The sequence below is a fragment of the Pongo pygmaeus genome, chromosome 2, assembly GCF_028885625.2.
Source record: "Pongo pygmaeus isolate AG05252 chromosome 2, NHGRI_mPonPyg2-v2.0_pri, whole genome shotgun sequence".
Lineage (NCBI taxonomy): Eukaryota > Metazoa > Chordata > Mammalia > Primates > Hominidae > Pongo > Pongo pygmaeus.
This window is the reverse complement of record NC_085930.1, coordinates 172,202,778-172,218,988: the sequence shown is the minus strand read 5'-3', so window position 1 is coordinate 172,218,988 and position 16,211 is coordinate 172,202,778. Positions and strand designations below refer to the sequence as shown.

The window sequence follows — 16,211 nt, the reverse complement described above, 5'->3', positions numbered from 1 at the left end:
TTAGAATCTTTTGTAGCAGCAAAGTAGACTTAAATCAACTTGTTGAGAGGTTCACTTTATTCAGGTCAATCAACAGTTGCTACATCCAAGCTGATTGAAATTCAGTGAAATAAAAAATGTAACTCCTATATTCCAGACATTTACTGAAATAAAACATACAAATTACTTCCCACTTCCCTGTTTATAGATTGGATAGTGTAATAGAAATTTACTCAATAGTTTACAAAAATAGAAATATAAATACACATAGTTGAAGCAAATATGAACTGGAAGAGATAATCGACAGCTAGATCAAAGTGAATTAAAATCTTGATGATAGGATCCTTACATATTACACAAATATATTCTTACTATTAACATGTATATTAATTCAGGATTGGAAATGTGATTTATATATAAAATTGGAGGAAATCACATTCAATTAGAAAGAACTGAGAATTTAACTTCAAGGTCATTCAGAAAATATACTAAAATTATTAAACTGTTTATCATTGAAAACCACTAAAACTCAAATATTAGCAATTGCCTTGACTTCCCTGATCATGCATTTACTTGTATGGCATTGGCAATATGACTAAATGATTGCTGAGAACCTTTTTCATTTTAATATTACTTAACTCTATCATTTACCTCACCAGAGGAAAAGAATAAACTTCATTTATTTTTATTCATTTATTTGGCAAATAAATATCAAGCAGTTACATGCAAAACAAACTTTTTGAGATGTGTATGCTGAGGGAATAAATGCATCAAGTTCTTTTTCTCATGGTACTTACATTTGATTGTGGATGGAAAGGCAGAAACTAAAAAAGGTGTAAGTATTAACGTGTTTAAAAAAACATAATGCAATGGACTAGAGAGCATTGGAGAATGGTTCCATTTTTATATGGGGCAAAAGAAAGTGTGTTCAAGAGCAAAAGGGAGTTGAAGTGGAGAAAACACATGTTTAAAGTTGTCTTGTGGGTGTGCATTTGAAATAATTGGCTCTTATATGACTGGAAATATTATTTTAAATTTTTAACTGTGAACTTGGAGAACATGTTATTAGAACATGTTTCTTTCTTCACTGGTACATATTAGGACAAATTGCAAAATTAGGACAAGTTAAGAAAGCAAGTAATAAAAGGCAAAACTAAGCATGCTTTCTTAAAAACAAAATTCTTAACTTTGTTTTGAAGCTTTGAGGAATCTTTTTTTAATGCTGACGTCATGCAGATATTTGAGAGAGAATTTTGAAAATGCAAGGGAAATAAGATTAATCAACAACATTAACTTTTCAACACATGAGGAATAATATCTGTTATAGTTGGAGTAAAATGTGGATGAATGTACAGATAAATTTATCCATTTTTATTTTATTTTCTGATTGTGAAATAAGAGGAACTAATGCTGGAACTAATGAAAGAGGTAGTGAGATTAGGATGGTAAATTATGTGGACATATTAGTCCCATGGATAATATTAAAGATAACTAGAACAGTCTGGAAATAATTAAGCAAGGCCAATTAATATTTATGTTGGAGAACCTGAATTTAAAGCAACATCAATCAATAATTTATTTGTCCTCGTTTCTTCCGTTTCAATCTCTCCAATAAGAAAGAACTGTGCTGTATATATCTTTAAAGCAAGAATGAAATAATTTAAAGATATACTATTGAAATTTCAGTTAAGTAATATGTTTAATTTTATTATGTTTTATATAATAAAAGCCATATATGTGGCATATATGTGTGTATGTTAAGCTGTATGTGTAAGAAAAATACCAGACAACAGTTTTTAAAATATAACATGTTAGAGAAAAATACTTATGTTTCAAGTGTATTAGTTGATAGACTGAAAAATATTTCTAATACAAAGCAATTATATTTACACTATCAAGTACAGATTAGGAGCATAACCGATCAATAAGAAATTCCAGAATTTTTTTATATATAATCATATTATAATAGTTTCTTTCTAATAATACATTTGTTTTTATTGTATGTTTTTCTCATGCTTTAGTGATATATTTCTTACTACCTTTAGCCACTTTTCTATTGAATGTGAAAAGGAAGTGACATTTGTACATCTTCCTGTGTAAAAGATAAAAGAAAAGATATAAACATGCTACTTTTAATTTTTTAGTGTATGTTATTTATTAGTTTTTCTTTAGATTTGTGTCAGTTTTATAAAAATAATATTTTTAAAATGTCTGAATCCTTGTAAGTTCACGAATATAACTTGCTACATAGATAGTTGGGAGTTTTGTGTTCTGAAATAACATAAAAATAAAGAGATTACACATCGGTATCCTAGGTATCATTCTGTCTCAGAATCTTAAATGCTTTTTGGCAAGCTAACTACATTTTTGCCATTTATTTTTATTATATTTAAAATTGAACTACAAATAACTTTAATAGCAGTATGGGAATATTAGAACATATTTAATAATTCTTTAGTAATAAATTCATTGACAAACATAAGATTTTTTTACACAAGGAATTTTTAGTAATTTTAAAACTGCGTTCCTTAGAAGAGTAGTATGTATTTTTGTGTCTTGTTTAACGAGGTTAAATATGCCAAATAATATCACAGGCCTCATTTTTTTTTCTAATTTCATGGAAGTAGCATAGAGATGTGTAGTTTTATCTCAACATTAATTTTTCCTCTTTTCATTTAGTAAGGGAAGAACACATTATGCTGTGTTTAGTGCTACCTAGCTAGCAAAAACAGCCCCTCTTGCAGGAAAGACTTAACGTGTAATTTAGCGCTACTCGATGAGATATGAGGGAAAATGATATGTAAAATTTTTCAATTACTTCCTTCAGGGGAAGCTTTTTTCTCCTCCGCATTCTAATCACTAGTATGAGAAGGGGTGCTAATGGACCAGCCTTGGCCTTGCAGATGAAGATGATGAAGGAAGAAGGTAAAAGGAAACTGTGTACCTGTGTGACCTCTGGTAGTTCAGGTGCCCTATCCTGTGGGCCATCTGTTAGCTTAAACTTTTGTATAATTGAGAAAATGAGGGTTTTCTCTTATTTAAGGCACTGTTGTTTGTTGTTTACTAAGGCAACCAAATAAGTAGCCTAGCTAGTAAAGAATGTGTACTTTCAAAATATTCAAATATGAGAACTGCAGATGTTGAAACATTGTAATTAATATATTCCCATTATTGAAGAATACAGTTTGTTAAAAATAAGTATTTCTTCACTAAGATAGATTATATAATAGAATAGTAATGCCTCCCTTTACATAACTTGATATTCAGATGCTTTGAAGCTGTTTTTTTCTTTAATACCTACAGACATGTTCTCGTAAATATAATCTACCATTTTCTTCTTGGTAACGTAGCAGATATATAAAGATTATTTCTAAAACAGCCTTCCTGCTTCCCAGTCCAAACCCAGGTCATTCTCTTCAGTCACCCTCTACCATATGGCTGCGTTTACCATCAGGTACAGTAGCCACAAATTAAATTCAAGGTCTCAGGAAAGCTAGCATTTCAAATCTTTTATCCTGGACTCAATGCTCTCTTTCTGAGGTCTCTCACCATTCCTCTCCACTTCCCAGTTTAAGGAAGCTATTTTTACTATACCCACATGCTAACAAACACAACTACTTATTCTCTTCTCCCTCTTCTCCCAGACAGGAACAAAAAAACACTGAAGCATTCTGTGGGTTCCTAATACGTATACCCAGTTTGAGTCCGGTCCTAAAAGAATAAAATTGACCATTTCAAAAGGAGACAATAGCTAAAATCAGATCTCAGATTGAACTATCAAATTGGTGAGCTAAAAGAAAACCAGACGTTACAGATTATTAATCAATAACTTAATTTATTTTGCCTACATATAAGAAATGGAAATATCATATAAGTGTCAACTTTGACTCCTAATTAAAAAAAAAAAACAAAAAAAACAGAGCAACCAACTAAATAGGCTTGCTATAGTGTGTTTTATTGTGTTATGTTATTTTGTCTGAGGAAATTCCAGAAACAATCTCCTGGGTCAGAATTTCCCAAATTCTGTTCCCAGTTCTGAGACTCCAATAAGTGAGAGTTGAGGTGCTAAGAACAGATGGTGCAGTAATAACTCACCTTCAGTCATAATTAGCTATATTAACTAACATTCATATTTACAGCTTCAATAAATGAGTGTCATCTTCTTTATAATTATACTTTATTTGAAGAAAATATTTAATGAGCTTTTACTGAATAACAAACCATTGTAAGACATTTCAAATATATTGAAATGATAAATTAATTGGCTTAGCTATGATTTATTTCTTTATAATTTGGTAATCAGTCAGGAAAAAATAAAATTAATTAAATTTTTAGTCATTGTTTATATTTTGTTGTCCTCTTTACTTAAATAAAACATGCCAAACACTTCTCTCATAGTACATAAAACACCATCTTGCAAGAGTTTGTTTCCCCTCCCAGCTGAAGCTCCAAGATAGCCAGGCCCAAATAAAAGTGACTTTAGAATTCATAGTCCTTTACACTGCGTTTGCCATACATTAGGTGCTCGATCATTTTTTATGGAGTGACTAAATGAATTAGAGTCATTCATTGTACATAATTCTACGGTTAATATTAGAAGTATCTCCAGATATTCACATTTGAGAATTGAACTTCTGTCTGAATCAGAGCTTTGCAAAAATTTAGGGAGAGAAAAATATCCACATAAGGAGTAAAATACAATGGGGAGGTTCTGGTAAAAAGAAAAAAAACCCATTGGTACAGAGAACATGAAATTATCTTCAGAAGAAAGTCTAAAGGAGAGCTCTTAAAAGAGATATGACAATTATCTTTCAGGACAAAATCTTCCAGGACAAAACCTTCCAGGAAGATATTCTGACTAGTGTCCAAAAATGAAGGAGCAAACCTAGAAATTCTAGGAAACTAGTAAGATTAAATGTTACTGAGTGATACTGAGGCAATTACAGTTTCTCAACTGAAGTCTTTTGCTGCAAGAAGTCAGTTTTCTATTCCAATAAATGGAATAGAAGACTGTATGCCACAGAGAATTAGGAGAAACATCTCTGAAGCACAATGCATTACTCAACTAACACATCAGCAGGTAAATTTAAATCTGATCACCCACAATACACTTTATATATATCCAATAATTTTATGGTACTTCAGAAATGTATCCAATAAATCAGCCCAAAAACCACAACAAATTATTTTTCCCTTTGCTGTTGTTTTTGTGTGTTTGTTTTATTTCCCCACTTGTCTTTGATTCATCACTTGTTATTACAGGTGCATTTTTCTACTTTTGAGTTTGAAGAATGTGTGAGACTCTTGCACTGTTCTTGTAAGTTAAATCATCAACATGATCATTATATAAAATACAATATTTTTTGTAAACTAGTTTTCTGGAAAACTAATTGTGGTGGCTGTTTTTACTATAAAATTTTACTCCACTAAGAGTATGTCAGTATTTGTACAACTAAATAACTAGAAGGTTTTAGCAGAATATAAATGGGTATTATGTATTATGTCACTGAACTTCTCAAATAAGTAGAGGTCATTAACATGCTTTGTGTAGCTGTAGCCAACCAATGATTTCACTTTAAAATATTTAACTTTCTAATAATGACCTTGTGACTAAGCAGATCATATTACTTCTAAAATTGATAAACACAAATATCCCTTATGAACTGATATTCTTACATTTGATTATACTGCTTTCTGCTGTCACAAAATTATATATGAACAATGACTATTATAATCTCTATTTTACTATATATGTTACAGAATACTAAAAATAAGTATGATACTGACTTTTTCATAGACAGAATTAGAATTGTGTAACAAACATCAATTTTTGAAGTAGAGCTTGAAGCAATTTCTGAATTTAGACTACTTAATTTCTCTCAGCATTATGTACCCAATTTGTTAAAATGAAATAGCAATGACTTTATCATAGGGCTGTTTTGAAAATTACACACAAAACATTATATTTTTAGCTTGTCACTCCTGGGCCTTCCACGAATGGTGATGACACTTTACTCCTTCTTGACATTTATTTCTAGTGAAATAAAGTGAGCTTACATAAATCTGTATTTAAGAATAAAGTTAGTGTTTTTATTCATGTTATCCAAGAAGAAAAAAACAGCATTCACCAAATATTTAATGAGACCTCTAATACAATATTCCCTTTACTGGGAATATAATAGGGAATAAGGAGAGCAAGGTGCACCTTCTAAATAGGCAATGGCAAATTCAGGTAAATATGATTGTGTAATGGTGAAACACAAAGAGGATTTTGACAGAGAGTATTCCCCAAAATGGGGCACATTTTACTTTGGAAAGGATTTCAGGCAGGACGTAAAAGAAGACATAATTATTTCAGCTAAAAGTAAATTATGAGAGCCAGCTTGTCGTGTAAAGATGTAGAAGAAAATAATTTTAGACAAAGGAATGGGCAATTGGAAATCTCCCAACATAAGAATGAACTTACTATTTTTTATAATCAGAAAGTAGGTCCATGTGTCTTGATTGCAATAAAGTATATTGTCAACAACTTGGTGGGGGCCATATCACACAGTGCTCTGTAGTAAATGCTGTGGAGTTGGGGTTTAGTCTAAGAGAACGAGAGCGGAACTAGGTGGTATTTGCTTATTTTTTCAAAGGAGATTGTTGCTATTGTGGATAAAACGCATTTTGATGGGGCAAGTGAAACAAAAAAAAATCGGAAGTTTCATTCATAGATCCTGATAATCAAATCAATTTCAAAAGATAAACTCATTGATATAAATAGACAATTAAAAAATGAGGTACTTTTGTGGTTCGTAAGTGTGATATATGAGTTTTCATGCTCATGTATAAGATGTGCCTCCCTCAAAGCTTTGGACTTCAGCACATTGCCTAATACGAAAAAAACAAAGAAACAAAACCAAAATATATAAATGTAAAAAACAACTTTTATAAACAGGTCAATAGCAAATACATAATATGCAGACTTTAAAGACATTTTAAAAATCAATGGATTCTTCAGCGAGCAAAATAAGTAATTTATAGGAAAATAAACATAAAATTTATAGATGGACTTCTCTTCATCTTTATAGAGATATAGAAAGAATAACTGGGATATTTTTGGACATGTGATTATAGGAAGACCTCCCTGAGGAGAAGATAATTCAACTGAGAACTGAACACTTATAAAAAGCCATCAACAAAGTGCTTTCCACAATATTTCACAGATACAGCTAGCTAGATGCCCAGGAAGAGTCAGAAAACAATATGAAGATAGGCAAAAATTTCAGAATTTCACTGTGGTCTGAATTATGGAGCCCCAAAAGAGAAATTTTAATTCTTGTCTGGACACCATGAAATAATTGATGTCATTTATCAACTACAGTTGTTATGAAGAGGGCTATTAACATAATTGCTGCTATTTTTGCAATAATGTGATGAACTACCAAAACAAGCTGAAATTCAGCAACATTCATTCTCTTGGACTATAAATATTTGTTTCTGTCTTGCTGTATGTTATATTTATAATCTATTTAAAAGTTCATTTAATTTTTTTTAGATTCTCATGTCTTGTTTAGTTACCATATATTTAAATAAAAATACATATTTTTATGAAGATGTCCTATTGTAAAATAAATTAACTATAACCGACTTCTGTAAATGTTTTCCTTTCTCTCCAGATGTATAAAGAACCTCTGAAAGAGTCCCAGTCTTACATTTCAAAGTCTTTTGCCTTCTATCGTTTATTGTGTTGGGTTGGAGTGGAGGATATTTGATGGAGAATTGATTCTGAAACTTGTCAAAATATGGATACTACTTTGCTCATTTTTCATTGTGGTTTATCACAAAGAAGAGTTTCACTTTTAATCATCTATTTACAGGTATGGCAATAGCTGTTTTCTTTTTATTTTTTTTATTTTAGGTTTTTTTTTAGGTAAATACATGTGAAGGTTTCTTGTATAGGTAAACTAGTGTCATGTGGGTTTGTTGTACAGATTATTTTATCACCTAGGTATTAAGCAAGCTCAGTACCCAATAGTTATATTGTCTGCTCTTCTCCCTCATCCCACTCTCCACCCTGAGGTCGACCCCAGTATCTGTTGTTTCCTTCTTTCTGTTAATGAGTTCTCATCATTTAGCTCCCACTTACAAGTGAGAACATGTGCTATGTGTTTTTCTGTTCCTGTGTTAGTTGGCTAAGGATAATGGCCTCCAGCTCCATTTTTGTTTCCCTCTCCAGCATCTGTTGTTTTTTTTTTTAATTTTTAGTAATATCCATTCTGACTGGTATGAGATGGTATCTCATTGTGGTTCTGACTTGCATTTCTGTAATGCACTGATGTTCAGCTTTTCTTTTCATGTGCTTGTTCACCACATGCATGTTTTGTTTTGAAAAGTGTTTGTTCGTGTCCTTTACCCACTTTTCAATGGGGTTGTTTGCTTTTCTCTCATAAATTTGTTTAATTTCCTTATAGATGTTATGACCTAGCAACTGTACCTTTTTAAATTTCAAGACATTCAATAAATTAAGAACCAACAGCACAGTTGATGTGTCTTTCCGTGACACTTTCCATCTTTCCTCTCTTCATAGCTATAAGAAAATATTTTGGAAGAAGAGTTGCTGATAAATGCCACTTAGGGAATCTCTGAGCATCTGTTATTATAAATCGTTGACTAAAATTTAGGGTAATGCATCCTATTAAAAATGAAGTTAAGAACTTTATGTAGAAGTTTAAAATTTGTCCCCCAAATCCTGTTTTATGTCAACAGTCAACTTATTATAAAATAAATTGTAAATATCGTAACTCAGCAAAAGAACATCATCTAAAACTCATTAAGCATTTAATGTTGAGTATATCAGTGACACACAAATCTTGAGGCAAGATGGTTTAAATGTGTTACAAATAATAATAAATAATCATACCCTCTGAGTTTAAATTCTTTATCACCCTGTATGTACTGCCACTCAACCCTTGACTTCAGGGCCATAATCCTTAGTGAACCCATCTAACATCCACCTAAAATAAAGGTTTAGAGCCACTCTTCTATGCTTAACAAATAGCCTTAAGCGTCATGAATAAACAGAGACAGGCTAGCTCCTTTTTGCTCTATAGCCTTAAGTAGTTCTGACCATGACTAGAAAGAAATAGCTGCAAGCAGCCTGATCTTTTTTTAACATGTTGACTTTTTGCAAGGTATTTCTAAAATATGTTACTAATATGTACTTCTTGGTTGTTTTACTAATATTTGAAAGAACTAAAGTTATTATTATTCACGTTTCATTTGAAACTACAGAAGCAATAACAACAACAAAGTTCCAATATAAAATCCATTATTAAATAGCTTTCAACACTATAGATTATTTACTACAAAATAGCAAAGTCTAGTTATTAATAGTTTCCTACTAGAATGACATTTTTTTTCTTTTTGCCACATTTTAGGTTAACCCTATTTGTTCTAATCTCAATTTTCTTGTGCGTTTCCCTAAGTACTAAAAATACCAGTAGTGTCAGCAGCAATTTGCTACTTAACAAAGCTCCAAGTAACACTGTAGTATGCCACTTGCTAGTAGTGCTATGTTTTATCCAGAGGAGATTAAGAGGAGGTGCCAAAATCCAATTATGAGTGGTAGAATTTCAGCACTTAATTCCCAAGTGCTACTGTCAACATAAATTCACTATCCGTGTGTTTCCATAACTGTCTGCCAGGCACTGAAACTGTGACGTAGCATATCTCATGTGACTTCATGGGCTCAATTAGCTCCAAATGATTGTGCATAAAATTTCCACTCATTAGATAAAGGTGTCAACTTTGGCTGTTAAGATTTCCTTGTTTTAAAAATAGCATAATTTTCTCACCTATTGTGTGCATTTCCTACACATAAAAAGTAATCTATAGTTGCACTTTATCAGTCTGCTGAATAGAGTCAGCAAGACTATATATAACATATTTTTTGGCTCTTTTCTGTAACACATTTAATATTTTTAAAAATCTTAAGCCAAAACACTGAAGCTAGCTACGAATTCCTATACTCACTCAGAGTTAGCTAAATGTTCCTTTTCTACAAAAAATTATTCTAAATTTTAACATATTTTCCCAATGTGAATATTCTATGATCTCAAGTGATGACATTATCATGTCATCCCAAGTTAAACAGTGACTGTATGGCATTAAACTGGCCAATTTCCCAACCCTATATCTAAAAATGTTCCTAAAATAATACATATTATTGCCTGTTTCCTGACGTTATCAGATGAAGAACAATACTTTCTTCCCTTCCAAGGCTAACACAACACCCCTTATATACTCACAGTGCTATTTGTTTTGTATTCTCAGGAAAAGTTATCTAATAGTTACTCTCTACCATGAATAGTTTTCTCTCCAATGAATCCTTCTAATTCATCTGTAATTCCGTGGGAAATTTTCTTTTGAAATCAATATAGTTTTTGGAAATTTTTTGTAGTATTAAACAGCTACACTATATTTTATTATTTTAATAATAATAATAATATAGTAACAAAAATTATAGTGACTACCAAGTAATCATCCTCAACCTCTACTCCTTCTCCTGTTTTATTATTACATATTAGATAGTCATATTTCTTCCAAAATTGCACTTCCTACCAGTGTTTTTTAATTGTTAAAAATTTATTTTTGCTGCACTGTAGTGGGTTCAACCCAGTCTGAACTTCCCGCAGCTTTGTTTACACTGTGAGGGGAAAACCACCTCAAGCCTAAATAATGGTGGATGCCCCTCCCTCCACCAAGCTCCAGTGTCCCAGGTAGATTTCACACTGCTATGCTGGCAGCAAGAATTTCAAGCCAGTGGATCTTAGCTTGCTGGGCTACATAGGGGTGGGATCCATTGATCTAGACCACTTGGCTCCCTGACTTCAGCCCCTTTCCAGGGGAGTGAATGATTCTGTCTCACTGGTGTTCCAGGTGGCACTGGAGTATAGATAAAACAACAAACAAACAAACAAACAAATCCTGCAGCTATATCAGTGTCTGCCAAATGGCTGCCCAGTTTTGTGCTTGAAACCCAGAGCCCTGGTGGTGTAGGCACCCAAGAGAATCTCCTCATCTGCAAGTTGCAAAGATCATGGGAAAAAAGTAGTATCTGGGACAGAATGCATAATCCTCATGGCACAGTCCCTTAGAGCTTTCCCTTGGCTAGGGGAGGGAGTTCCCTGACCCTTTATGCTTCTGGGATGAGATGACACCCTACCCTGCTTCAGCTCACCTTGCCTGGGCTGCACCCACTGCCTAACCAGTTACAATGAGATGAGCTGGGTACCTCAGTTGGAAATGCAAAAATCACCCACCTTCTGCATTGATCTTACTGGGAGCTGCAGACCAGAGCTCTTCCTATTCAGCCATCTTGCCAGCCAAACAGCCCCTCTAGATTCCTCCTCTCAGGGCAGGGAATGTCTGAAAGAAAGGCAGCAGCCCCAGTCAGTGGCTTACAGATAAAACTCATCTCCCTGGGACAGAGCACCTGGGGGAAGGGGTGGCTGTGGGTGCAGCTTCAGCAGACTTAAACGTTTCTGCCTGCCAGCTCTGAGGTGAGCAGCAGATCTCCCAACACAGCACTCGAGCTCTGCTAAGGGAGAGTCTGCCTCCTCAAATGGGTCACTGACCCCTGTGCCTCCTGATCGGGCAGACAACTCCCAGCAGGAATTGACAGACTTCTCATACAGGAGAGATCCAGCTGGCATCTGGCAGGTTCCCTCCTGGGATGAAGCTTCCAGAGGAAGAGACAGGCAGCAACTTCTCATACAGGAGAGATCCAGCTGGCATCTGGCAGGTTCCCTCCTGGGATGAAGCTTCCAGAGGAAGAGACAGGCAGCAATCATTACTGTTCTGCAGCCTCCACTGGTGATACCCAGACAAACAGGATCTAGAGTGGATCTCTGGCAAACTCCTGCAGACATGCAGCAGAGGGGCCTGACTGTTAGAAGGAAAACTAACAAATAGAAAGCAATAGCATCAACATCAACAAAAAGGAAGTCCACGCAAAAACCCCATTCAAAAGTCACCAGCATCAAAGACCAAAGGTAGATAAATCCACAAAGATGACCAAAAAAAGCACAAAAAGGCCTAAAACTCCAAAAACCAGAACGCCTTTTCTCCTCCAAAGGATCACAACTCCTCACCAGCAAGGGAACAAAAATGGACAGAGAATGAGTTTGACGAATTGACAGAGTAGGCTTCAAAAGGTGGGTAATAACAAACTCCTCCAAGCTAATGAAGCATGTTCTAACCCAATGCAAGGAAGCTAAGAACACTGAAAAATGGTTAGAGGAATTGCCATCTAGAATAACCAGTTTAGAGAGGAACATAAATGACATGATGAAGGTGAAAAACACAGCATGAGAACTTTGTGAAGCATACACAAGTATCAATAGCCAAACTGATCAAGTGAAAGAAAAGATATCAGAGATTGAAGATTGACGTAATAAAATAAAGCATGAAGACAAGATTAGTTTGAAAAGGAATGAACAAAGCCTCTAAGAAATATGGGACTATGTGAAAAGACTAAACCTATGTTTTTTTTTTTTGTTTTTTTTTTTTTTCTTTTTTTTTTTCTTTTTTATTTTTTCTTTTTTTTTTCCTTTTATTATTATTATTATTATTATTATACTTTAGGTTTTATGGTACATGTGCGCAATGTGCAGGTAAGTTACATATGTATACATGTGCCATGCTGGTGCGCTGCACCTACCAACTTGTCATCTAGCATTAGGTATATCTCCCAATGCTACCCCTCCCCCCTCCCCCCACCCCACAACAGTCCCCGAAGTGTGATGTTCCCCTTCCTGTGTCCATGTGTTCTCATTGTTCAATTCCCACCTATGAGTGAGAATATGCGGTGTTTGGTTTTTTGTTCTTGCGATAGTTTACTGAGAATGATGATTTCCAATTTCATCCATGTCCCTACAAAGGACGTGAACTCATCATTTTTTATGGCTGCATAGTATTCCATGGTGTATATGTGCCACATTTTCTTAATCCAGTCTATCATTGTTGGACATTTGGGTTGGTTCCAAGTCTTTGCTATTGTGAATAATGCTGCAATAAACATACGTGTGCATGTGTCTTTATAGCAGCATGATTTATAGTCCTCACATACACCCTCCCAAGACTAAACCAGGAAGAAGTTGAATCTCTGAATAGACCAATAACAGGAGCTGAAATTGTGGCAATAATCAATAGCTTACCAACCAAAAAAAGTCCAGGACCAGATGGGTTCACAGCCGAATTCTACCAGAGGTACAAGGAGGAGCTGGTACCATTCCTTCTGAAACTATTCCAATCAATAGAAAAAGAGGGAATCCTCCCTAACTCATTTTATGAGGCCAGCATCATCCTGATACCAAAGCCTGGCAGAGACACAACAAAAAAAGAGAATTTTAGACCAATATCCTTGATGAACATTGATGCAAAAATCCTCAATAAAATACTGGCAAACAGAATCCAGCAGCACATCAAAAAGCTTATCCACCATGATCAAGTGGGCTTCATCCCTGGGATGCAAGGCTGGTTCAATATACGCAAATCAATAAATGTAATCCAGCATATAAACAGAACCAAAGACAAAAACCACATGATTATCTCAATAGACGCAGAAAAGGCCTTTGACAAAATTCAACAACCCTTCATGCTAAAAACTCTCAATAAATTAGGAATTGATGGGACGTATCTCAAAATAATAAGAGCTATTTATGACAAACCCACAGCCAATATCATACTGAATGGGCAAAAACTGGAAGCATTCCCTTTGAAAACTGGCACAAGACAGGGATGCCCTCTCTCGCCACTTCTATTCAACATAGTGTTGGAAGTTCTGGCCAGGGCAATTAGGCAGGACAAGGAAATCAAGGGTATTCAATTAGGAAAAGAGGAAGTCAAATTGTCCCTGTTTGCAGATGACATGATAGTATATCTAGAAAACCCCATTGTCTCAGCCCAAAATCTCCTTAAGCTGATAAACCTATGTTTAATTGGTGTACCTGAAAGTGAAAGGGAGAATAGAAGCGAGTTGGAAAACACTCTTCAGGATATTGTCCAGGAGAACATCCCAACTTAGCAAGACAGGCCAACATTCAAATTCAGGAAATACAGAGAACACCACAAAGATACTCCTTGATAAGAGCAACCCCAAGACACATGATCATCAGATTCACCAAGGTTGAAATGAAAGAAAAAATGTTAAGGGCAGCCAGAGAGAAAGGTCAGGTTACTCACAAAGGGAAGCCCATCAGACTAAAAGCAGATGTTTCTGCAGAAACCCTACAAACCAGAAGTGAGTGGGGGTCAATATTCAACCTTCTTAAAGAAAAGAACTTTCAACCCAGAATCTCTTATCCAGGCAAACTAAGCTTCATAAGTGAAGGAGAAATAAAATTCTTTATGGAAAAGCAAATGCTGAGAGATTTTGTTACCACCAGGCATGCCTTACAAGAGCTCCTGAAGGAAGCACTAAATATGGAAAGGAAAAACCAGTACCAGCCACTGCAAAAACACACCAAATTGTAAAGACCATCAACACTATCAAGAAACTGCATCAACTAATGTGCAAAATAACCAGCTAGCATCATGAGGACAGGATAAAATTCACCCATAATGATATTAACCTTAAATGAAAATGGGCTAAATGCCCCAATTAAAATACACAGACTAGCAAATTGGATAGAGTGAAGACCCATTGGTGTGCTGTATTCAGGAGACCCATCTCATGTGCAAAGACATACATAGGCTCGAAATAAAGGGATGGAGAAATATTTACCAAGTAGATGGAAAGCACACAAAAAAAGCGGGGTTGCAATCCTAGTCTCTGATAAAACAGACTTTAAACTAACAAAGATAAAAAATGACAAAGAAGGGCATTACATAATGGTAAAGAGATCAATGCAACAAGAAGAGCTAACTATCCTAAATATAAATGCACTCAATACTGGAGCACCCAGATTCATAAAGCAAGTTCTTAAAGGACTGGAAATAGACTTAGACTCCCACACAATAATAATGGAAGACGTTAACACCCCACTGTCAATATTAGACAGATCAATGAGATAGAAATTTAACAAGCATATTCAGGATTTGAACTCAGCTCTGGACAAAATCATAACAAACAGTCTGTCAGGCCACAGTACAATCAAATTATAACTCAGGTTTAAAAAACTCACTCAAAACCACACAACTACATGGAAACTGAACAACCTGCTCCTGAATGACTACTGGGTAAATAACAAAATTAAGGCAGAAGTAAAGGAGTTTTTTTAAACCAATGAGAACGAAGACACAACATACCAGAATTTCTGGGACACAGCTAAAGCAGTGTGTACAAAAAAATTTATACCACTAAATACCCACCAGAGAAAGAGGGAAAGATCTAACAGCATCACCCTAACATCACAATTAAAAGAACTAGAGAAGCAAGAGCAAACAAATTAAAAAGCTAGCAGAAGACAAGAAATAACTAAGATCAGAGCAGAACTGAAAGAGATAGAGACACAAAACCCCTTCAAAAATCAATGAATACAGGAGCTGGTTTTCTGAAAACATTAACAAAACAGATAAACTGCTAGCTAGACTAATAAAGAAGAAAAGAGAGAAGAATCAAATAGATGAAATATAAAATGATAAAGGGGATATCAAAATTGATTCCATAGAAATACAAACTACCATCAGAGAATACTATAAACACCTCTATACAAACAAACTAGAAAATCCAGAAGAAATGAATAAATTCCTGGACACAAACACCCTCCAAGAACAAACAAGGAAGAAGTCGAATCCCTGAATAGAACAATAATAAGTTCTGAAATTGAGGCAGTAATTAATAGCCTACAAACCAAAAAAAGCCCAGAACCTGGAGGATTCACACCCGAATTCTACCAGAGGTACAAAAAGGAGCTGACACTATCACTTCTGAAACTATCCCAACAATAGAAAAAGAGGGACTCCTCCCTATCTCCTTTTGTAAGGCCAGCATCATCATGATACTCAAACCTGGCAGAGACACAACAAAAAAAGAAAATTTCAGACCAATATACCTGATGAACATCGATATGAAAATCCTCAATAAAATACTGGCAAACCAAATCCAGCAGCACATCCAAAAGCTTATACACCATGATCAAGTCGGCTTCATACCTGGGATGCAAGGCTGGTTCAGCATATGCAAATCAATAAACGTAATTTATCACATAAACAGAACCAATGACAAAACCACATGATTATCTCAA

General features: G+C 34.6%; 1 long non-coding RNA gene and 1 other non-coding gene across 2 annotated transcripts in view; both read left to right on the top strand.

Moving 5' to 3' along the window:
* Nucleotides 1-8,504, top strand: part of LOC129033601 (uncharacterized) — a 107,976-nt gene extending 99,472 nt beyond the window's left edge. The window contains exons 6-7 of the long non-coding RNA XR_008501627.1: nt 2,807-2,904; nt 7,641-8,504. This is a non-coding gene — a long non-coding RNA (uncharacterized LOC129033601). The remainder of the gene's footprint in view (nt 1-2,806; nt 2,905-7,640) is intronic.
* LOC129034464 (small nucleolar RNA U13) lies at nt 6,762-6,863 on the top strand. The gene has a single exon (XR_008501938.1). It is a non-coding gene; the product is annotated as a small nucleolar RNA U13 (small nucleolar RNA).
* Nucleotides 8,505-16,211: the final 7,707 nt, after the last annotated feature.